The 23894-nt window shown below is 41.0% G+C and overlaps 2 long non-coding RNA genes across 2 annotated transcripts in view; one reads left to right on the forward strand and one right to left on the reverse strand.

Moving 5' to 3' along the window:
- Positions 1 to 23894, forward strand: part of LOC116216806 — a 54661-nt gene that overhangs the window by 13976 nt on the left and 16791 nt on the right. The window lies entirely within an intron of this gene.
- On the reverse strand, positions 4353 to 10801 carry LOC109368511. Its single transcript, XR_002116620.1, has 3 exons — positions 9590 to 10801; positions 7253 to 7411; positions 4353 to 5912 (listed from the first exon to the last, which is right to left on the reverse strand). It is a non-coding gene; the product is annotated as an uncharacterized LOC109368511 (long non-coding RNA).

The following is a 23894-nucleotide window of genomic DNA, read 5'->3' on the forward strand; positions in this document are numbered from 1 at the left end:
CCACTGGTGGGTCTATCTGCCATGAAAGCTTCCAATCATTTTTCAGCCCGTGCCTACTTTTGCTCTCCACTAATAATGAGTAATAATGAACTGGGCAGTACAGCTGGGCATGGTGTGAAAAGGAAAACATGAAATAATTCCAGCAGTGATGCTGATATCCAGGCTTGAGAAACACCAAAGGAGGGAATCATTCATTTCTCTAGTTCATTTCTTCAGTGTCTATTAAGGGCTGAGTATACCTGACCCTGTTCAAACCTGCCACTACCAGCTCAGTGATAACCTGTGTGCTCCAATAGGCAGTGAAGTGCTGCAGGTCTTGTTTTCTTCATACTACTCCTTCCACGTCAGCATCTAAGAAGAAAGGGATTGACACAGGGATGCAGGAGGTGGACACACAACTATAGGAATAATGGTGAGAGGGAGAGAGGGGTGGGAAGTGACAGAAATTGAAGAACTGGATGATGAAGAGGGTGAACCAAAAGCTGAAACCAATTTTGAATGAGCTTCTGTTTTCATCCTTGGCACAAGCAGCATCTGAAAGCAGTCTTGCTCTCTGAGCTAGAACAAGTAGAATGATGTTGTGTGGTCTGTGTGCTGTAAGTCCAGCTCTCCATGGCTCTGGAGTATTTGTAGGACCCAGTCCAGTTGCTCTGTGGATCGTTCCTCCTCTCCACAGTGGTTTTCACCACTTGTGTGTTGTGGATTGGAGAGCAGATTGGCTCCTTGTCCTTTGAGGGCTCCTGGACAGGGGAAGAAGCCCTTAATCCAAAGGTAAATGATGGTCTTTGGATACTTTTCCTATCTGGACTGCAACAAGATGCTGAAAGGATTTTAACCCTGCAGCTGGATCTATCTGGCAGTGAAATCAGAGAGATTTTATGCACATGCAGGAACAGAATCAGGAACATCCAGCAGAATCAGGAACTCTCCTGGTTCAAGGCAGAGTTCAAATAAATGTGTCTTCACAGGCCCAGGGCTCATGTCCTAGCTGTGTTGCACTTGCCAAGGGAGAGCTGAATACATCCACAACTCCCAGGAGTCACCCTCCCTTTCCCTGTGTGTATTAAATGCAATGCAGATTTCATCTGTGATAAATAATTCCTAAAACTCAAAACAAGCAGTGCATTTGTTCAATCTATTTTTAGCTTTGTCACTTGCTTAAATCTTGGGTGCCTGACACTGCTTAGATCTGTGATAAAGGCAGACAGCAAGAACCTTAACGTGCTTTGATAAGACTGTTTTTTGTCAGCACACACTCTCCTTTGTCATCAGTCTTAAAAGGCAAAAAGCTGGAAACCATTCATGGGGAAATAACTGAAACTCATTCTGCCAAAGAAAGAAAAGAAAGAAACACAAAAGGCAGCAAAAAATGAAAAAGATCCTTGAAGCTGGTGGGGGCAGTGCCCTCCCGATGATAGGAACTGAGACCTGTAGTGACTCAGCCTTCTGCAGGACCAGGCCAAAGAACAGCTTGTTTCCTTTGCATAAGGGAACAAATACCTGCCTAAATCCTGCCAGAAAAGCACAAAACCTGGAGCTGGTTGTCTACATTGCTATCCTCTGTCTCAGACATACACAATTAGATTCTACCAGATGGGCAGAGAGATACCAGCATCTTCTATGGACCTGAATCACTTCACCAGTTCCCTTTCTCTTCACCTCTGTGACACTTTGTGTGGAAGCCATCTTCCTCCTGCTAGCTTTTGCAAGAGTCCCTCACTCTCAGCTCCTGCCTTCTTGTAGTGAGCAATGTGCATTCTCTCTCTAACCTTTCCTCTGTAATTCCCAGCAGAATGAGAGGGAAAGACATCCATCCTAGTCCTGACAGATATATTTTCTTCTGCTACATGGTAAGATAAGGGCAAGCCTTGGATCAGGATCACTCTGCTGTTTGCCAAACATCCAACAGCCCTTTTTCCCTTGGCTAAGGCTTCATGATCTCCCAAACATTTCAGCAACTTGCTTATTTTCTAGTCTTTCTGACTTCTCTTGCCTTCTTCCTGCAGCGTGTTGTAGTTTCAGAACTTCTGTTGTACTCAAGGAGGTTTAATTATTGTCAGTATTTTCAAGTGGCTTGACTTAACAAGTAAGGGAAACCTGCCCTTAGTTTATATCTTATTGAAGCAGAAGGTGGTTTTACAAATTCAGCCCTAAATAGTTAATGAATTCTGGGTTTTAGGTATAGGGTGCTTTCCACACGGTGGTGGCTCTATTTCCACATGTAAGTGCCTGGTAAACATGACAGAGGGAAGAGCTTCAGCTTTTAACAGTGATTTGGAGCCTGTTGAGGTTTTTGACATTCTAGAAGAAAAATTATTTGGAGGCATTTCCTTTGCAATGGAGAAAGGATTTGCTTGCTCTTTCATCTCTTTTCTCTAAACAGCACTGATGTGACATGGAAGTTTGGATTCCCAGGTCTTCATCTCAACCAACCTTTGAAAGCAATCAATCATACAGCTTCATGGTTGAATAGGGCTTAAAAAAAGAAGAGAAAAAAAAGGTGGAGCTCAGACCTCTTTAAAAAAAAATAAACAAAACCCACTGTTATTGTCAGCTTGGTGAGTCTTCATACCAAAAAGGGAAAAAAAGAAGGAGATTAAGTACATTCGTCCCCTTGAAGAAAGATTACAAAGCTCAATTTCTTAATATTTGATGATTATCTTTAGGTGGCAAAGAGAAAAATGCATTAAGATACATACAGTATTATGACTTGCACTGACTACAAGTAGTATTTGCCAAGAAAATGATGTACTGAAAATGACTGTTACTGTTATAATGCCATCAGCCAGGGTAGCTGTGAAGGATTTGTTTTTATGTCTCTGCCTTTAATTTCATCATGATTTTTAAAAATTCCCAGAGAGTGTGGCAGCTGCTTCAGCATTAACAGCCTTGAAATAGAAATGTGTTACTTAGCAAGATACAGCTGCAGAGGAGGAAAAAATTCCCCAAACAACAACCCCAACATTTGGATTGATTAATCTACCAAGATGGTTATTCGTATTTTAAATTCATGTTGTTTAAATCCAAATCTGTTTGCCTCCCAGCCATTTTATTTAGTTATGTTTTTCCTGAAATGATAACAATTTCCAAGATCTGCATAAAAAATGAACACTGTCCAAACAGCTCAGCATCTCCTGCAGCTTGTTGGCCCCTACTTCTTCCAGTATCACAGAATGAGCCACTGCAATTGGTCCCACGAGGCTCTTTATCCACAATGATGTAAACTATTCCCACTTTCTTTGCCCTTTCTGTAGAGGCTTCCACCATCTTTGATAGTATCATTATAAAATTGGCCTTTTTAGGTACAAGGGATTTTACAACAGGGTTATTAGAGGTTGGAAGAACACGCAGTGTATTTGCACATGTCAAGGTATATAAGACCTAGGGGAACAATAGGAGAAGTTCAGCGGTTCCCAGATCGATTATCCCCCGCTCCCGCACTGCTGTTAGAGAGCATGTTTCTGCTCTCTTTCCTTCTAGTGCCATAAAGCCACTGCTGTGTCATGAATTTAGTCAGGTCCTTTGCTGGATGGCCTTTGCATTACCAGATCCTCTCTCTACCTCTAACTTTCTTCCTGCACTGTGTTTTTAGCCCTAAGCTAAGCACAAGGGAACCAGAATAAAGCTTCTCAGAGAAAGATGGTTAATGGGAGTTGCTAGGTCACAGCCTGAACCAGTGATTGAGCACCAGGTGGGAAAGCATAACTAGCCTAGGTAGCACAGGTGCAAGCAATGCACCTGAGCAACTGGAAGGGGTGGGCCCAGGGATGGAACCTCAGCCTCATTTAAGGGTTAGCAGCCAAGAGATCAACATCTCTCTTTGGAGACTGAGATCTTCTTGAGACTTTGCCAGCCTTTGGAAAGGATAAGCTGCTTTTCTTGTATCATTTTTGAAGCTAAATTTTGGCTAATATCTCCTATCCTGGTAGAAGGCACTGTTGTGTCTTCTGTTGTTACATGGATGGATAACTTTCTTTTTCTCAAGAACTGCTGTTGATGTAGCTGAGAGCCAAGTGAGACCTAATATGAATGGTGAGGAGAGCTTGTTTGAGTACTGGGCAGGACAAGGCAGTGGGCAGGTTCATAACTGCCTTAGCTGGCATTTATGCTCAAACTAAAGCAGCCCCTGTGAGCCCCGCATTGCCCTCAGCCAGCACTGATGTCTGTATGTTACAGAAGTCTTCCTTGCTTGCCTAACAGATAGTGGGTCCAACAAGAGTGATGTTGAGCAGACTTAGGGGTGCCAGACTCAGATGCTGTAGGGTTCTTTTCCTACTCACTATCCCATGGCAGTGTTGAGCTTGTGGCAAGTATTTTGCCCAGAGAAACTCAGTTTAACATCATCTGTGATTGTAACAGGCTTTCACATATGGTACTGATGAGATGTTATTGAGCAAGGAAACAAAAGAACAGGAGAAAGCATCTCTGGAAACATCAGCCTTTATTGAGCCGGGAAGGCATTTCTTTGCTTCTGGTATGTCCTATGAGAACTCACCTTACGCTGTGCCCCCATATGCAGGAAAATGAGTGGAATGTGACTCAGAAAAACCTGTGTTGCCACAGGGATGTGCCTGGAAGCACAGCGTGAGAGCAGGCAGCCCCAAAAGTGATGTTTCAGACCTCCTGACATGCTCTGATATCCAGGGGATTTCCTCCTGTAATCTTTAATACTCATCAATTTTGGAGAACTGTTATCCCTTCTAGTCCTGTGGGACCATCTAATTTATAGGGAACTCAGAAAACAGGAAATCTGTGGCACTTCCCAGCCCCCTCAGATTTTTTGTGCTGGTGGTATAATCCTATTCTCATGATCTAGAGAGAGATGCATCTTTTGATCCATTGATCATTGTATAGTATTTCGTGCTGCTTGCGTTGTGACTCCTGCAATTATGCTTGTAGCCAAGCATGGTTTTCCTCCAGTACACTGCTTATTGGAACCCAGCTGGATTAATATTTTATTCCTTACTTGAAGAGTACTGCCCAAGGTTATCTTATCCTGTCAGACCGTAATTTTTTTCCTCTCTAAATAATTCCCTCACATTGTTTCAACATTTTATTTAGCAGCTTTCTATTTCTCTCCCAGATAATTCATTCCTTCATTGCGCTTCATTGGTAGTTTAACTTGTCTGTTCCTTTGCTGATGACATTCATGCGCCCTGGCTCAAGCAGACTACAGCAGTTTTTTCTTCCTTTCTCAGAAGTTGCCTGCACTACTTTACTAAGTCCAATAATCTCATTTTTCAGCAAGGAATGCAGATCCAGTTTATCTAACCTTTAAAATCTGTGTGCCTGAATCATCTCTATTGCCCCCTGGTACTTTTCCATAAAATTCTTCTTTTATAAGGTGAATAGAATGGCGGTCAGCATCTCAAATGTGACCTCATGTGTCCTTAGTTAATACCGCAATGATTTCCTGTGACTTAAAATTAATGCCACAGTATAAATGTTTCCCAGGATTTTGCAGAGAGGTTACTATTGCTTTTCCACGAGGATCCCTCAATATGCACTCTTCCAAGACAGCTCTTTCTCATCATGGCCCACAGTCCTCTGTGGCTAATCCTCTACTTCTGCTATCTCCTCATACAAGTCCAAACAAGGTATTGAGAATTGGGCTTCGCTAATGTAACTGAATGGACTGCTAAGTATCTGTCCTAGATGAGTACAGCTGTCACCCTCTATACACACAGCTTCATGTTGATGTGTTAATGTTATGAGGGTCTTCGCATTCAGCCCCATTCCCCACGAGTCTGAATGCTTCCAGACTCCAGAGCTGCCTCTGTTCTGATATTAGTTATTTACTGTTCTTGACCGTCTCTCTGTACAGATGATTTTAGTCTCTTTCTTGTGAATCAAGTGCTGGATCAGACAGAGTTCTGTGCACAGTTGTTCTAACAGTATGGAAGGGAATGAGTCTGGGAAAAGAATGACAAATTACCAAGTTTCAGTAGTTGCAGAAGTTCATGCAAAGCAAACTTGTGCTTGATGCCTTCTCTAAAGTGCAAGGAATTCCTGACTCACCTTCTGGCAAATTGCACACTTCAATAATTAAAATCTGGTTCTTTGTGTTAGGAAATACTTTTTTTTTTTTTTTCAAGTGACTCTTGGCTTTTTTTCAAGTTTGAGAGAATGATTCTATGAGGATAAAGAGAGAACTTGTCCTGTTACCATTCACTCCCACAGGTATTAAGCTGAATATCTCGTTTCAGCATTCTTGAAGGCAAATTTCACCAGGGATAAAGAAAATCTCCTTCAGTGTTACAAAATAATTGTACGCATTTGTCTAGACTCCTGGAACTATAGACTCCAAGTGCTGTTAACCTGCACTAGGCATCCACTTGTGTGTATACATAACGTGCTTTTCTGTTTTTTTCTACTTGAACAGTGAGTGCACAGCTATGTACCCATAAACACAGCCTGTGTATATCCATATAATTACATCTTTTATGTAGTCCTTGAAGCAGGTATTTTGCTTCTTTTATAAAGAGCAGCCTGTCTGCCTTAAGAGATACTTACTGGCATTTTGTTCTTACATGCTGTGTGTGACAGTGCTGCAACCAGGTCACAGGTCTGCAGCACATACAAAGGTGAAAATGTGATTTGTGTGGGGTGTGATTGCAGCTCCAGTCTGTAATCACTTCATCCTGAAGTGTACTTGTTATATAATTATCAGGAGGCCTGAGGTGGCAGGGCAAAAGAGGACACTGGAAAAAGTGGAGAAAAAGTGGCCTGGATCTATTCAGACAAAGGAGTGCTTGCTACTTAATTTCTTTGGAACTCAGTATCTCTTTTAGATGTCAATTCCAAACCACCAAAACCTATCAGTAGCTAAGGAGGATTTCAAGAAGTGGTGTTTTACAGAATCACAGAATGGCTGGGGTCAGCAGTCATCTCTGGAGATGGCCCAGTCTCACGCTCTGCTCGCAGCAGGATCAGCTGGAGCAGTGTGCCCACCACCTTTTGAGTATCTCCAAGGATGGAGATTCTACAGACTCTCTAGACAGCCTGTTCCAGTGTTCAGTTGCAGTGAAGGTTTTTCTTTGTTTTCCTGCATTTCAGTTTGTGCCCACTGTCTCCTGTCCTGCCTTTGGACAACACTGAGAACAGTCCAGCTCTGCCTTCACTTCCCCCATAAGACATATAAAGACACTGATAAGACCCTCCCTCTCCCCTTAGTCTTCTTCAGGCTCATCTCTCTTTATCTGACAGATGTTCTGATCCCTTTACCATACTTGAATCCCTTTGCCATACCCACCTCAATGTGCCCACATCTGTCTTCTACTGGAGTGCCTATAGCTGGGCACAACACTTCATTTGTGGTCTTGCCAGTGCTGAGTGGAGAGCAAGTATCACCTTCCTTGGCCTGCTGGCAGTGCTCTTCCTTATGCATCCCAGGATGCTCTTGCATTCATTGCTGTAAGGCAGTGAAAGGTTGTGATCAATTTGTTATCACTTTTGTGAAGTTGCTTTTCAGATAGTTGGCTGCCATGGTGATCTATGAAGTTATTCTCAATAGATTTGTCTTCCAGTATGACCAAATGCGTAAAAACTGCTGCAATGAGAAAGGATCACAGTGCTCCTGGAAGGAGTCACAGCAAGTCACATCTCTAGGTCAGATGAGTTGTTCTGGTGGCAGCACTCACCTGCTTTGCTGGAGCCTCCTCAGAGTAGCTTGAAGAGTGAACGTTTGCTGCTCACACATGGGAAAGCTACACAAGATCTCCTTAGACTCCATCAGAAGGCAGGAGCATAGTGTAGTGCTTGTGAATTCCTTAACTAATTTTTGGATTTGCATAACTACTTTGATTTCCTGAGCCTTTGGAAATTCATCCATGCTTTTTATTCAGAGGTGAATCAAGTTAAAAATAGGATGTTTCTTCTAGCTGTGCTTCTGGGTGTTGAAGACTACCCCTCAAAACCTTGACTGCCCCAGATGAATTTGATTTCTGTAGGCTGCCCTTGACTGATGTGGATGGGCATAGCTACCCTGATGTCAGCATGTGCTCAGGGAGCTGGGAAATACCAATTTTCTCCCTAACCTTCTCTCACTTTACTCCCTGCTTCTTGCTCCCAAGCACTGTGTTAGATGCTCTCTGACTACGCATCATACCATTCCCCATTCTCTCCACTGTAAGATTTTTCACCAGATCCTTAGCTGTGGTAATAGTTCATAGCACCCTTGAATTCAGTTCAATTTTACTTATTGCACAATCTGTTTTAAGAGAAGCTGTGCCAATTCATAACAACTGATGATTTAGCCCCATTTTTTTTACCTTTTATTACAGCATCCCCCTAGTTAATGTGGCTGGATACCCAAATTCTGTGGTGTGTACTGAAAGAAAAGTATTCTCCTTTCTTCCAGCAATGTATTGGTGAACAATAGAGGAAAAAAAATTACCCAGTGGTAAAGAAGATATCTTACAGGAGTTGTCTGGCTGGTCAATGCACAGTTTCCCAGTTCCCCTTCAACAGGCTCATGAGACTGTGTTTTGTACAGTTGTTTCCATTGTCTCTGTAACTACTACCTGTTCCTGACTCCTTAAAATTAGATTTTTTCTCATTAATTAAGTTTTGTGGCCTTTATGAGAAAATTAAAGGAATATTATTGTTTAAGACTAAGTTGGTATTTTAAAAGTCTAATAAGTGTATGGTTTTAAAATTAACCACAATACTTCATCTTTGTATACTGTGCTCGTTAAATATTTAATTAAATTCCAGGCAGAAATGGATTCATGGTAGGGAGGAAGGGGATGTGATTTGCCCTCCCACCTACAAAAAATCTCTTTTATTTTGAGTTCTAAAGGTTTTGTTAGTGGAGAATCTTCAAAGCCTAACTATATGACACCATTGCTGTTAAAGAAGCAGTGCATCATAACACCTGATTCAGCTAAACCTTGTATCCACCTCATTCATTCCTGGATCTGAACAGAGGAGGTAGGGGTGGGGTTGACAGCACACACTGCTGTATGTGCAGAAGAGTTCTGATCTATAGGGATCTCTAGGCTGGGTAGACCCAATACACAACTCAGCTTCTCTCTCCTAGATCACAAAGCTTTCTCTCACAGAGCAAGGTTTTTATTTTCTAAGCCTAGTGGAGCCAGAACATAGTGAATTCAGATGAATTTTTTTGGTCATCTTTTCTCATTCCTTTATTCTAGAACTCTATCTGTTTGATGGTGTCAGGCTGGTCCATTTGAGGCTTTTTATTTTTAACCTCTTCCTCTTGTGATTCCAGGCAAATGGAGCCTCGATGCAGCGCAGCCTGTACAATAGCTTCTTGCTACCTGCAGACTTGGGAGCATGTACTACACATTAGAGAGTTTTTAGTCTTAGGCGTGCCAGTTTAGTATGAAGCAGGTCTTGTTGAAACTGTGTTATGGTCAGTGCTTCTTCCATTATTTGCAGATCTTACATTTATTCGTGTCCAAAGTATCTGAATATGAGCTAAGGACCATAATGAGCTCACTTGCTAACCACTGCATACACAGTTACACAATCAGATAAAACCCTACTTGAAACTAAACAGAAATCCACTTATTCTGGAAGAATGATTTCCAATCAAAGTCTATTCCTGTTTGATTTAGACACTTACTCCTTGTGCCAGCTTTTCCTTCAATGTAAACAGTTCTCTATGAGGATAAGCCTGTTACAATGCCTTGATACACAGCAGTTGGCCCAGCCCTCTTCTTCAGACCTGATCCAGTCTAAGGTTCTGCCTTGCATAGCTTTGGTCTCCGAATGAAAACTCAAGCCTTGTCCAGTGATATTAATGCTTCCTTATTTCTCTTGGAAACATTTCATCTTGCATTTCTGAAGATTCTTCTTGCTTTTTTAATGGACATATTACACTCATAGTCATCCAATGATCAAATAATAATAGGCTTTGTTTTTCTTCTTAATAATTTCCAAGTAATAAGCCAGTGCTTGCAGTAGGAGTTCTGTTACTAGTCTCTAAGTGCGTGACTTCACAATACTTAGCTTCATTCCATTTCTGTTTTCTAGTTCTTCCCACTTGCTGTATTGACAGTTGTCTCACTTTACTGACAGTCTTTCAATTTCACACATCTGTAAATCACTTTTGCGTACTCACCAGCTCTTCATGATGAGGTCATTACATTACAGAAGATACAGAATAAGATTGGTTTCAGTATTAGTATTGAGGGCTGACACTAAGCAACTTTCTTCCAGAAATCTCTTTCAGAGAGGCAATTGCCTCTTTCCTGTTAAATTCTCACAATTCATCTCACACTTTCAAAGTTCTCGGATTTCCCTAGCTGAACCCCTATCTTTCTATGTACTTTCTATGTAGTGTCACAGTGACACTACGTAGTGTCAGTAAACGCATTACTGAAGATCAGTTAGTTAAACACAGATCACTGCCTTAAAGAGTACAACTCCATGTTGCATTTTCTAACTTCTTGTCCTCAATAGCTCTTCATCTCTTAAATATACTCTTTAACCCCACATACCATAAAGGTCAGACTTGCACATTTCTCTACTTAAAAAATAAAGGGTATCTTGAGTACGGAGTTAGTTAGCTATGCATTCATACTATAGGTTGTTTATTATCTAGACACAATGTCAACACCTAGCAAGTAAGAATGAATTCTGTGTGCTGGAGTTATGATTGTCATCTAGAGAAAGTAACAGAAAAGGACGGAATAAGATGGTCTTAAATCCTAAATCATGTGGCAGCTCATGAACTCACCTTTCACCTCTGGGAAGCTGGATTTAATAGAAATTCATTGGATACTAGGTCAGCTCAGCCCCTGTGCAGGTCTGCACACCCCAGGCAGTGAATGTGAGTGGGGGGGCCTGCCGAAGGCAGGCGGTAAGCTCCTGCAGGTGTTGCTCCCTGGGAGGCCTCTGCTATCACGACCTGTCTGACCTCAGGGGGTTTAACAACAGCGTTTAGAGGTGGATGCTGTACCTTTTCAGCCCAGGCTATGAGAAGGGGTGAAGCAGGAATTTTCAGCTGTACAAGAGAGTCTGTTCTTGAGCAGGGAACATACTGGCTCATTTTATCCATGTATAGCCTGATACAGGCATGGTGGACTTCCCCTAGGGAAGTGTCCAGGCCTTGCATTTAGCTGGCTGGTAGGACAACCTGAGCAGCAGGGGCTGGGGAGGCAGGGTCAGGCTACCTTCCCATGTTGTCACCCATACTGCAGAGGGCTGGGGATCCTCAGGTCATTTATTCCTATGCAGTATCTGTGAACTGCAGTGGAGAGGGAAGAGCAAGCCACCAGGGTTGAGCATAGTCTTTTGGTTTTGAGAGCCATCCAACCTTTCTCAGTCTCCTTCATTTGTCTTGCATACACGCTGAGAAAATGAACACCTACATCAGCATATTTGGGTACATCAGATCTTGCTTCCCGGGCTACCTCCTGCCACCATTCTCTGGGCAGGGGTTCTGCACCAGTTGGATCCCAAGAAACAGCCAATTTGCTCTACCTCTGTGCAGCCACTTCTGCCTGCCCTGGTCTCCCCCACTGCCTGTGAGCTGCTGCGTGCTCATTGCTAGTTTGGCCTGTCAGTTCTCCTAACAGCCAATTACCTTACCACAGCCTTTTTGTGTTCTTTATTTTTTGGATTACATTGTTCTCCTGAGTATGTTGCCTGACTGCATGAAGTGCTTTCTCCCTTTCTGCCTTAGTTATTCCAAGTATCAATCATTCCACAACCACCTCTACTGCTATTAACCTTCTTCCTGTCTTCCAAATCAAAATCCATTTCTCACTTTCATATGTCAACACCAGCAACAAGCATCGATTAAATGTCTTTCATTTTTAAAGCACACAGCCTTGCTACCCTTACCCATCTTAATGCATCCCATATGCTTCTCATCAGAGTTTAAATTCCTCTGTTTGCTTCCTCTGAGAAGTCATTCTTCATTATAATAAGTTGCCCCAAGTAAATTTATTCATCATCTTTTTCTATGACAACCACGTTCTTTCACTACGGGAAATTAAACACTGTACCATATGGCCAGAGCAGCAAACTTTAGTACTCACTTGCTCAATTGTTTTAACACTTTGCCGCCTTCATACAACAGTCTGTTTGCCACTAGTGTGTCAGGCTTCCGCCTGACATATGCATTAGACATGTTAATGGGAAGGAGGAAATTAAGTGTAGTTGACAATGTGAGGAAAGAACAGTATGATCCCATTAAGTTCCAAAAATTCACTATTTCTACTATTTTTCACTGGGTTGGGGGGAAAAAGAAGCCTCTTAAACTAATTCTTCTGAACATACTACATCATTAGCCTGCTGTGCCACCATATGATACCTTTCAAAATCAGAACAATGTGAGAATTCAGAAGTCTGGGGATGGCATGTACATGGCTTTGCTGTGCATTCTTTTTGTGAGTCTAGTGCTGTCATTAGCTTCACTTTCCATGCTGTAGTTGTTCTTCAAGCCTAGGTCCTGTCTAATTAATGATGCACCATCAGCTACTGCTAGAAGCTTAATTTTCTCCATATTTATCTTAAGAATTTGGATTTCCTGACAGAGGCTTTTTGATGCATGTAGCAAATTGCTTTTAATAGTACAGGAGGAGTATAAACTTTCTCTCCTGGATTCTCCTCTGATGTTGACTTCTTGAATATCCTTCTTACATGTGTATAGATCTCTTCTCATGAGATAAAAGAAAAATATAAAAGATGATTGAAGACAGCAATATGCTTCAACAGACATATTTCACTTCATTGCAGCAGCTTGTAACTCTTTTTTTTTTGGTTGTTTATCTTTGGGCCATATTTTCAAGCTGAAGAAAGCACCTTCACAGTGAGTAGAGTTATACTGGAGGGTGGTCAGACTGAATTTGTCTCTTCTCTCCAGTTTTCCTCATGCTCACTTACTGAATTTCAACTTTGGTCAGGCAGCTAGAAGAAAACTAGCTCCTTCTGTTATGCCATCTTTTTATTCCAGTTTCTATCCGACAGCTGGGAGTGATATAAGAGCCAAGCAACCCCTACGTGACAAGTGCTATGCTCCTTGGATGTGTTTCTTTGCCCCTTGTGCCAGCTGCAAGTTGAATCACCCACTGCAGACACTGGGATTGTCTGTAGGTGTGTCTCCTGTGAATGTGTTTCAATGGAACACAAGCTCCTGAATGGAGGGCTCTGAGTGAGTCTGTGTTATGCTTTTAGATTTCTTTGTGCCTGTAGCTGCCACAGCTTCAGCTCGGATCTCTTTGGTTTTGCCTCATGGAGAGAATGAACTTTTCCTCTGCCATCCACCCCCAAGCCCATGGCCATAGCCTGAGGATATTCTCAGCCAAGCAGCTGTACCACTAGGCACAGAGAATGTTCTTCAGAGAGAAGAGGAAAAATGATGAAGTTAATATAGCATGTGGCGTGCCATCACTGTCTGTGCTGTCAAATATCTATTCTTAAAAAGTGCTGTTCTGAAAATGTGAAGTTTTGAAATGATCTAACCTTTACAAAATTTTATTGATTTTTTAACTCAGCTGAACATTAAAAATAATAGCTTTTACCAGCATTATTCATGCATCAGATAATACACAGTTTTATGTTTTATGAATTCAGTATTATCCTGCAAGGGCTGAACTTGACTACACTATTATTCCTGCTGCTGTTGCAAGTAAAGCATTGACAGTGTTCTCAGCGGTTTATTTAAGAGAAGAAAGATGTAATAAAACATTAAAAACGGTATTTTGCATCCAGCATGGGGCTGCAGGAGGAAGTGTGAACAACCTGCAATCTTAAGGAAAAATCAATGACAGTCTCTCAAAGTTCAAGATTGGTTTTCAAGGCTGTTGCTAGGTGGAAGGACTGGAAATGTCTGCTCATGCTTCTGAACTTCCAGGCAGATGTGGGCAGCTGCTCAAATGGCAGAAGTCCACAGAGTCCATTTGGGCTCTACTTGTATAAATGCACCTGCTTCTGCCAAGCTTGCTGCTTTGCTCATCTAATATACAGTACTGATATCAAATTGGTGTCTTTTTCTGGATCCAGTATTCAACCCTGTGTGTAACAAGCAATGAAATGAATACCTGAAATAAAATGAATAATAAGCAATAAAATAAAGCCCTTTAAAAGTACTTCCTATACTTGAAGTAGTGAAGGTTTCATTCAGTGCAGGATTTCCTTTGTGTTGGTTTCTCTATTATCTCTATTGCTCACTGTGCAGAGTTCCTGCATTATACATGAAGATAGATTTGGGAACACAAAGAATCACAGGATTGGGAAGGAGGTCATCTATTGCCCCAAGGAAGGATTGGTTATACTTAAGCCATTTTTGACTCCCAGTAATGGACAATCTCCCCAGTCAATTTTTCAGGTTCTTTATATCCTTAGAGAGCTCTTCTCCATACCTTACCAAGGTCTGTTATGAGGCAGTTTAAATCCATTATTTCTCATTATATCCACCATGAGAAATATGTCACACCTTTCATTTACGAGGCAGTCTTTTAAGTACTGGGTGACTTATCACATTTTCTCCAAGTGTCTTTTGGCTTGAGCTGTCCCAAATAATTTCATCTTTCCCTGTAAATCACATTCTCCTAGACACGTGATCATTCTTGATTCTCTCCTTTGAACTCTCTGCAGCTGGTCCATGTCTTTCTGTAAGCCCACTCCTTTAATTTCTTAAACAGGTGTAGATTAGATGGAAGAGCTGATGAAACCTTCACTTGAAGCAGTCAGGGAATAATATTTACCTTTGAGTGCTTTCCATGTATAAGTGAAAATGCTGCTAAATGGGCTCTTACAGCTGTTCTCAGATTTGAAGTGTACCCCTCTGTTGAATAGCACTGATTCAGCATAAAAATACATTGATGTGTATTCCTTCACCTACATTGGGTGTGTATTCACTCACCTGCAAAATGAGCTTGGATTCCAAACAATATTTAATCTTAAAGACATTATTGATTGAGGCAACATGAATACATGTCCATATGAAACTAAATTCATTGCATGTGTGCCAATATATTGACAAACTGTAGAGACAAGTTGAATCAGGAGATAATGCACTCACTGCTGATAGAGCAGCTCTGAACAGTCATTATCTTGCAGAGCATAAAATAGAAGGGCAAGCAGTGGTCAGAGATGTCACGTTTCACAAACAAGAGAACCAAAATTTGGGGAAGGAACCGATTACCTCAGGCTTGCTGTGGCAAAGGAGAAATGAAAACTCAGTTTGAGCTCCCTTATTGCCATGGCCACAGGGCATTATGCCTTGCCATGAATGATTCTCTGGCCGGTCCTTGGAGTTTGCAGGGTGCTGTCTTTATAATTTACATGATCTTGAAGAAATCCAAAATAAAGCTTCTTCCAAATAATCTGATGGTGTATAATGAGTACACAGGAGTCAGATTTGCAGTGAAGTACAGCTTTTTGATGAGTTTTTTATCACTGGGAAAGTCTGTTCACCCCTTTTTTCCCCTCTCCTTTTCCATTCATTAAATCAATAGCTAAAGGATCCATTGCAGATGCTAATAGTCCCCCACTCCTTACGGTCTCAAATTTATTTATGGCAATCCATCTGAAAACATCCCTGCCCTGGAAAGGTGGAAATGCTGCACAGCCACAAAAGCAGCAGGTGGGCTCCCCTATCTGCTCCAAATGCTTGTAGCCTCTAGCCCGGGCAGCCTGAGGCCTGTGGGAGCATCCACCTGGCCCAGTATTTATTCTTGAGAGGGAAAAGGCATCAGTTCACCACATAACACACTCGAGATTCCTCATGTTTGTTCTCCTGCCCTGAGGTTTTCAGGGATGATATCCTTTTCGTCTTATCAAAATGCTGTCCTCCTTTTTCAAGCCATTCTTATTTGAAATTAAAACCTCAAAATATTCCACTGTTTGATTGTGGTTTTGCTAGCTCCTTGAAGTCTTCTCAAGAAATCTGTCAGGAGCATTCCTAGGGGGTACAGGGAGCACTCAGAATAAGGGGTCCCTCTCTGCAAGGAAAAATGACTGAAATGCAGCGAGAGAATGAGAGGGGGAAGCAGGCGCCCCTGGCTGCTGACTAAGAGCTGCAGAGTTCCCATCATCCAGCAGGAACCAGTCTCTCCTGCTTGATGCTCTCCTGCCATCTCATCCCACAGTCTTTGCCCCTCCTCAGCTCCCAGAGTTTACATAGTAAAAGTCAACCCCCTTAGTTTTTAGCAGTTATACTTTGAGCAGGATTAGAGATATTTTTGCAGGCTTTTTCAGGCTTGTGGTTTGCACTGCATTCCCTCTGAGTGTAATCTGCATAGAGAGGAAATGAATCTTGCAGAGTAAATCCTACTGTGTTCAGATGCTGTTCAGTTCACATTGTTCATGGTTTCAGAGGACTAGGCAGCAGTAAAGAAGGCATGTAAAAGAGAAATAGCATTTCATAGTCACTTCATCCCATGTCACAAATCACTAGTACACTGTCCCCCCCACCCACCTCCCAAAAAACCCAACCAAACAAAAAAAGAGAATTCAGAAAATGCCCACTGCAGTCAGATCCCATAAGCTCCTGTTCCTCCAAACACAATCCTTTATTTTCCTCTTCATTTTTTTTTCTCTCTAACGCCGTATGTACAGCTTGAGGTTATGCTGGAACATATAAATCTCATGTGAGCCACAAAGCATTAAGCCACCATTATCCTTATAATTTCATTATCTCCATTCTTCTCCTAAACCATTTAAAACTAATTGAACATTTGAGGTTTTTCTGTGAAGTTTACTTCCTAAACATTATTGAAGTTCTGTTGATAAAGCCAAAATGTACAAAGTCAGCACTTCCTTAAACAACCTGATTTATTAAAGTAGAATGCTTTTTTTATGAAAAGGATGGAATGCCAGATAGTTCTTATCACTGCATGTTTCCATGCTGTGTATTCTAGTTGATTTCCAGGAACAACTTCTTAACTTCCATGAAGTTGTGCCAATTTCCCTTTCCCTCATAATATCGCTTTAAGATGCTTGCCAGTTTGTTCTTTTTAATTATGAATTTACACTGTGGGTATTTTCTTTATCTCAATTTAAAATATTTGGCTTTCAGTATTCTCGATGTCACAGGCCGTTTCTGATACCTGTGATACAGGGATGCTGCTAATGGTTCCCAAATCTTCTCATGCTACAATAAGCTATATTTTTCAGTAGAAATTTATTTTATATTCTGGGTGAAGTTCTTAGCATAGGAGACCTGTGTAGCATAGCAGGTCAGGCTAAATGATTATTATATTTTCCCTTCCAACCTGTAGAAACAGTAAAATGAATTCACGTGCATACAGGCTGCTGTGTCATTAAAGACAGATCTGCCTTCTCCAGCCTCATGATGTTTCGATGATGTTGGATCCAGCTGCAAGTTGGACTAGAATTTAAGTTCGATGGTTTTCATTTGGCTTGTTATAAAGGCACAAGCTGTTATATTTTTTCCAGAATAAAGAATGACACTCATGCTTCCAGCATGGAGCCACTTAGATTTTGTAGGAACTAAAATATATATATATTTATATATATATATATGAAGGAAGATGGAAGGATCTGAAATTTCCAGGTTTTATGCGTTATGTACAGGTGGTAGCAATATTAAGCATATTGGCAAATACCAAAGCAAGAATTAGAGCAGCTAGTTTACTGCTTAATATGTGATGATAAACTACTAGTAAGAAATTCTCACCCCCAAATTCAAATTCTGTTGGTGAGCTTGAATCTAAAGCTGAACTCAGACCTTTATTTGATGAAGAGCTCTCAAACTGGCTGTGTTGTTTTCTCAGTAAAATAAATGGAAGAAGTTGCACAGAAGACAGAGATTTTTAAACTTCATCCTGCTGGGTTGCTCTTCCAAGTAGTTCTGTTGAAGTCACTGAAACTTCAGTTCAAGCTCAGCAGGCAGAATTTGGCCTCTTGGATCACTCTGGATCTCTGAGCCAGCCATGACAATAGACTTCAGTAGCTGTTTTACTTGTAATAGCAGATTTCAAGTTTAAAAAAAAAAAACAAAAAAAACAACAAAAAAACACAACAAAAACAACAAAAAACTGAATTGAGTAACAAGTGAAAAATGAATCTTTCCCCTTTTTAAAATAAATTGCCAGCAGTTGCCATAGTAACTGCTAACAGTCAAGCGCTTTGACTGTCTTTATTATGAACTGCAAAGTAAAATATTCTCTGTTATTGGAAGTGCTAAGGAATGTTCATCCAAAACAATGGATTAACTAATCATTGCTTGCCGAGTGATTCGCTTTCAAGTCGCAGATGGACAGGAGGTGGCTCTGCTCCTCTGTAGTGATCAGCTGAAAACTGCAGAGCCGAAGCAGGATTTGTTTTTTCAATTAGTTGTATTGTCTGGACAGGGAGCATCATAGAGGACCTGGAGGCTGGCCTTTTCTGTCACCTCTTAAAGTGACTTCTGCTAGTTAGATATGAAATGTAGAGGAGTTGATGTGTAGAAAAGCCAAGTATGTGTTGTTGTCGAAGCTCTCCAGCTGAAACTATTTCCTGAACTAATTCCCTAATAGGAGAAAGATTATCAACTCTTCACATGTTTCCTACACTAAAACCTCTTCCTTTCCATTTCTTCTATTCCTTGGATCACCTTTCTTATTTTCCCATCTTGTTTGCTTTCACAGCTACTTGTGTTTAAGCCCTTAAACGCAAAGTTCTGGGGTCCCTGAGCCCAGCAGGTGAGTAACACTCAGCACGAGGACTCTCCAGGCTGGAGCAGATGTCAAAACCACTCTGTGCTCAAGCACAACAACAAACTGACAGACCAGCAGGTCTTATGTCATGCCAATGAATATTGGCACTGAAGTCTGAGGTGTGGGACTGTGATGCTGAAACAGGCCTGGGGATAAGTTCATGCTAACTTGCTTCCCTGAAAAATATAGGCCAGCTCACCCACCTCCCCAGGAGCCCTCACCAGATTGTTTTTACTGAGAAATCTTCTGATGCTCTGTCCAGTTAAATTTGACTAAATTAAATGGTGGAGCTTCCAACACAGCCATGCCACAACCAATTGCAATTGCACACATCACCCTTTCAGTCATTTTTTTTTCTCAAATCTGCTTAGGCCACCTTATTCCTGTTTGTAGGGGACGGACATTTTCTTGAAGAGGATGAGTAGCAGTGCAAATGCCACCAAAAGTACCAATATTCAGCAAGGATGTCCAAAGAGTGGCTGGGTGCAAAGATCAAGTTATTCTGCTGTTCCTCAAGCTGACTGCTGCCAGTCAGCTTAGAATGCAGAGAGAATACAGGAAAGCATGACCTGTCACTTCGTGTACTTTGTGCTCAGACAAATAGATCAGAATCAGGTGTGCTGACATCCTCAGTGAAGAAGTATTTCCCTCTTAAACTGTGTGGCACCATCGTGATTTGTACATCTGAGAAACCTGCATTTCCAGTCAGTTCACATTAAAATCCTTTTCAGCTGCTTTTTTAGTCTTCATGCAGATGGACACTTTTCTGCCTTACATCCCTTATCTTCTTAAAGAATAAAAGAAAGCCATACTAAATATATTTAAATATCTCCTCCCTTATCCATCATTCCATTAATCAGATTTGAATTCCTTCTAGTTTGCCAACATCTGCTGGGCTCTCAGGAGCCAGGTGAGAGAGAGGACAGTTCCTGCTGGCTTCTCTACCTAGGCAGCCAAAGGCAGCAACACTGGACCAGCCTGAAGTCCCATAATGCTTACTGTTGGGCATGGGAAACATGATATGCATCAGCCCAAAAGTAAAGGAGCAGAGTCAAAGTATATCTGGGGAGTGTTCTGTGTTGATGCCAAGTGAAAACTTAATCATTTTTTATGCCAGAAAAATATTTAGGATATATAGCTTGCAATTACAGCTGTTAAAAGTAGTTTTTCAGGATAGCTGTCACTGGGGAGTTACTACTGGAAGAATACAATCAAAGTAGGAGTGCTGCTTTTTTTTTTATTAAAAGAGTTTGGGCATAATATTATTATAAACATTTATTTTCATGTATTTCTGCACACAAAATGGAATACAAAGTGTGAACTAGAAACAGAGACCAGTTCTGATAATGAGGGATTTCTGGAGTTCCACTCCCCCACTCAGAGCAGGGCTAGCTTAAAAATTACGATAGCTTGCTCAAAGCCTCGATGTTTGCACCACAAACATTTATGCTAACTACTCTCTGATATGTATTTCTGAATGAGCAATCAAAAACTTTCTTCAGAGAGGCTGCTCCAGATTTCCAGGGCTGGGGCAGAACCTGGGAAGTCAAATTGGAGAGTTAACCCGTAAGACTCATACTTAGCTCCACTAACAAAAATATGTAATTAATAATATGTCCCTGAACAAACAAGAAAATGCTAATTTTGCACCAGTGAGCCATCAGGTCTTGTATTTTAGATCTTTTAAGGCAGGTTTCTATGACTTCTGGCACAGTAATACATAGGTGTAAGAGTAGATATGTATCCACAGGGACAGCAGTTATATATCACCAGGGACAGAAATTAGTGAGTGGGCTTGGTGCTGGCTGAAAATGAACAGTGCTACTCCATTTCAGATAGGAATGGAGGAGCTCCTGGAAGCCTTGGTCTGATCCTACAGGCTGTGGCTGCCACTTGTGGGCCTCAGTGCTGCAGGGCCATCTCTAGGTCACTGGAGTGAAACTTGTCACCCTCTCAGTTTCTTCAAAGATTGTCTCTTTTTGTATTTTTGTGATTAAAAAGTTTGGTTAAGACGAAGGTCTTAGAGAACATAATCTGATGCCATGTTACTAGAGCTAATTGGGCACTCAGACCTGGCTTTGGTTCTGTCTGGTCAGACTTCACGAAAAAAAGACTTCAGAATCTCGCCAGAGCAGAAGATAAAAGCTGGTGTCAAAAGAGACAGTGTGTTCTTTCCTACTCTTTCTTTTGATGATGTAAGTCCTGGTGGTTTAATAGTGCTGGTAGTTAAGCAGGAAAGTTTTCTGTAGTTAACTATTTGCAGTGACAGAAATTAATTGGTTTTACTTTGACAGCAATTCTTCAGTAATACCTCTTCAGTGACAATTCCTATCTGACTGATTTATAACAACTCTTTACCCTCTATTAAGGGGCAAGTTAAACTTAAGCTTAAATCTTATTACTCGTAATTGGAGCTTGGAAAAAAAATAGTGTAGTCTTCAGACTTTTAAATTTTAATTACGAGTGCGTTTAATACTCATGAAAGTGAACATCTAATTGCTTTGGTTTGAACTAGACACAATGTGTGTTCTGTACAAGCCTCATCTTGTAGTTCAGTCAGTACACCTCAACCTTGAATCCTGTTAATCTAGTCTTGCTTTTTTTTTTTTTTTTTTTTTTTGTTCTACGGGACAGCCACTTTGTCAGTATTTTTTATGAGCTACACACACAAAAAAGGAGCAAGGCTGGGATCACCAAATTCTTTCTGCATCCAAAAGCAGGCTTTGAGCTTACAGCTGCAAGAGGCAACTGCTGATGCAATAGCCCGTTGTTCAGCAGCAACCTATTTCTTCAGCAGCTGAAATTCAATGTAAGTGCTTGTCCATAAAACTGGTAAATTTTTTTTGTCAAATTTTTTCACCTAACTTCATTGTTCCTAACAATATTTCATTGTTGTATGCATTTTTAAATATTCTCTCTCTCTTTCTGGATAAATGTTCTATCAAATGCCTGTTCTTTCTATTATTTATTTTCCTTTCTTTGGAGATTGGGTGCATTTTGATGTGATAATAACTTCCAGCTTGCAGTACTCGAAATGAACGTCCAGAGTATTGAAAAGCTTGCCATAGATGTTAATAATCCTCTTTCCGTGCTGTTTTTGTTAGTTCCATCTATTACCACAGGAAGGATGATTGGGTAATAAACCTGTGATTACACCTTTACCACAAAACAAAAGAGAGGAAATGAAAAGTCAGCAAAAATGTGCAGTGTGACACAGTCATGTTTGGCAGTACTTTTTGTGACTTAAGGACTCTTACAAGAATGTTCTTACTAATGCCCATATTTCTGAAGTTTGGAATTGGAATAGGGTACATCTTTCCAGGATGCCTCTGCTGAAGAACTGCAGCATCTACTGAGAACCAAGTGGTGCCCATATGCACTATAACGCAATTTAAACTTCAGCTTCAGGCTAAGATAGGGCTAAGTTGTAGCATTTTACAATACTGACAAGATATCCAATGCTTTAATTTGAAAGCCTGTATCTAAATGGCCTATTTGTGATCATAAAATGTCCATATTTCCATGAGTTGTTCTAATTTTGCAAGTCAGCCATTCTATGGCTCTGTTGGCACAAAATCGTTCTCAGCCCACAGAGGTCTGGGCTTTCTTCCAGCATCTAGAAAGAGGATCAATACACTTCATGACTATCCTCTCTGCATTCATATGCTGGGGATATCTCGGCCCCAGCAGCCACACAACCTCCTTTCTTTCTATCTTACAAGCTCAGCTGGATTCTCCAGAGCTCTGAAACCACATGCAGGTGGTTCCCAATTTTAGTAGCATCTAAACATTGACTGTCATGACATTCGGGACAAAAAATCCCACACCTCTCCGATACAATGATCTTGGACTCCTGATGAGTTTCTGAGAGGCCCTGAGTACACTGTGCTAGAGAGGAAGCAGCTGAGCAGCTGCAAGTCTTCAGTGCTTTTGTGGGAAGGAATGAGAGTCTGGCAATACGGGTCATTTGGGAGAAATCTTTCTTGTCCTGCAGTGGAGGTATAAACATTTTCACAGTGGTGTTAGCTGTGCAGGCGGTGCCTTAAAGGCTAAAATGCTCCATGCTGAAGACTTCTTCCAAAAGATAATAGCAATCTCTGGCCTGGCTTGAAGTAGTTTGTGGAATGTAAAGGGTACTTTTCTCATTGCTTTTTAAATCCATTTTTGATAGGAGTTTCAGTTACCAGGCTATCTTCTCATAGCTGCTTCTGTCATTTCTTTTGGTTAGTCCTGACAAAGTCAGGCAGTTCAACTAGATGCTATTTGAAGGTCCCTTACAACTGAGGTATTCTATTCTGGTCTGTTCCTTCTACAACAGCTTCTGCACTTGCCTCTGCATCTTCTTGCCTTTCAATAAATTGCAGTGTGGAAAAAAATGAAGTCTCAATTTACTGACAAACCTAGGTGTACCTGCAGGTCCATGAAGTTCTTTCTGCTAAGTGTGGCCTTGCACTTTTCAGCCCTTCCTCAAAACACACAGGTTATTCTTCTGCTCAGACCCTGTATCTATTGCAGTAGCTTGCATCTGGTCATAGCTGGTAAGTCCTCAGTGGTCCAAGCTCACACTTTAGAAGAGTGAAGTCAAACCCTTAGAAGCCTCAGATGTCGGGGTATCTGAACGCAAGGCCTTTGGTGAATTAACCAGAGCTGTATCTCTTCACTGTGTCATCTAAATGTGCTGCAACTTCTAAAAAGTGTGTTTTTGAAATCACTGTGGAATGAAAAAGAAAAAATCTTTCAGTGACATCTTCCAGCAGCACTTAAAACTTCCATTAATATTATGAATGAATTCAGCAAATAATCTGCTGCTGAATCAAAATTTCCAGCACTGTATTCCAACTGCATTAAAAGCTGCATTTTCATTAATGTAAAGAATGAATCCAGCATGGAATATACTGCTGAATCAGAATTTATGCAAAAGGTTAGTTAAGAGGCTACAGTCAATTACTATAACACAAATTATCTGTAGTCTGTCCTAATACTACAGCCACTACAACTAAGAAACCAATGGCAAGTATGAAAAATATATCTGTCTATGGATGATGATCCATTTCTCTAAACAGTGATGTGGACAGAAAGCAAAGAGGTTTGAAAAATAGTCTCTGAAAGCAGAACAGTCACCCCCTCTGTAAAAAGGATACTACTAGAATCTGTTTTCTTGGGAGGCGATAGAGCATGCATCAAATACAGTACAATAAAAGAGTAAGAAAAAAAGGGTTTATAGAAAGTGCAGTAATGTGTCTATTTTGTTAAAAA

Source organism: Meleagris gallopavo, chromosome 7 (genome assembly GCF_000146605.3).
Source record: "Meleagris gallopavo isolate NT-WF06-2002-E0010 breed Aviagen turkey brand Nicholas breeding stock chromosome 7, Turkey_5.1, whole genome shotgun sequence".
NCBI classification, from domain to species: Eukaryota; Metazoa; Chordata; class Aves; order Galliformes; family Phasianidae; genus Meleagris; species Meleagris gallopavo.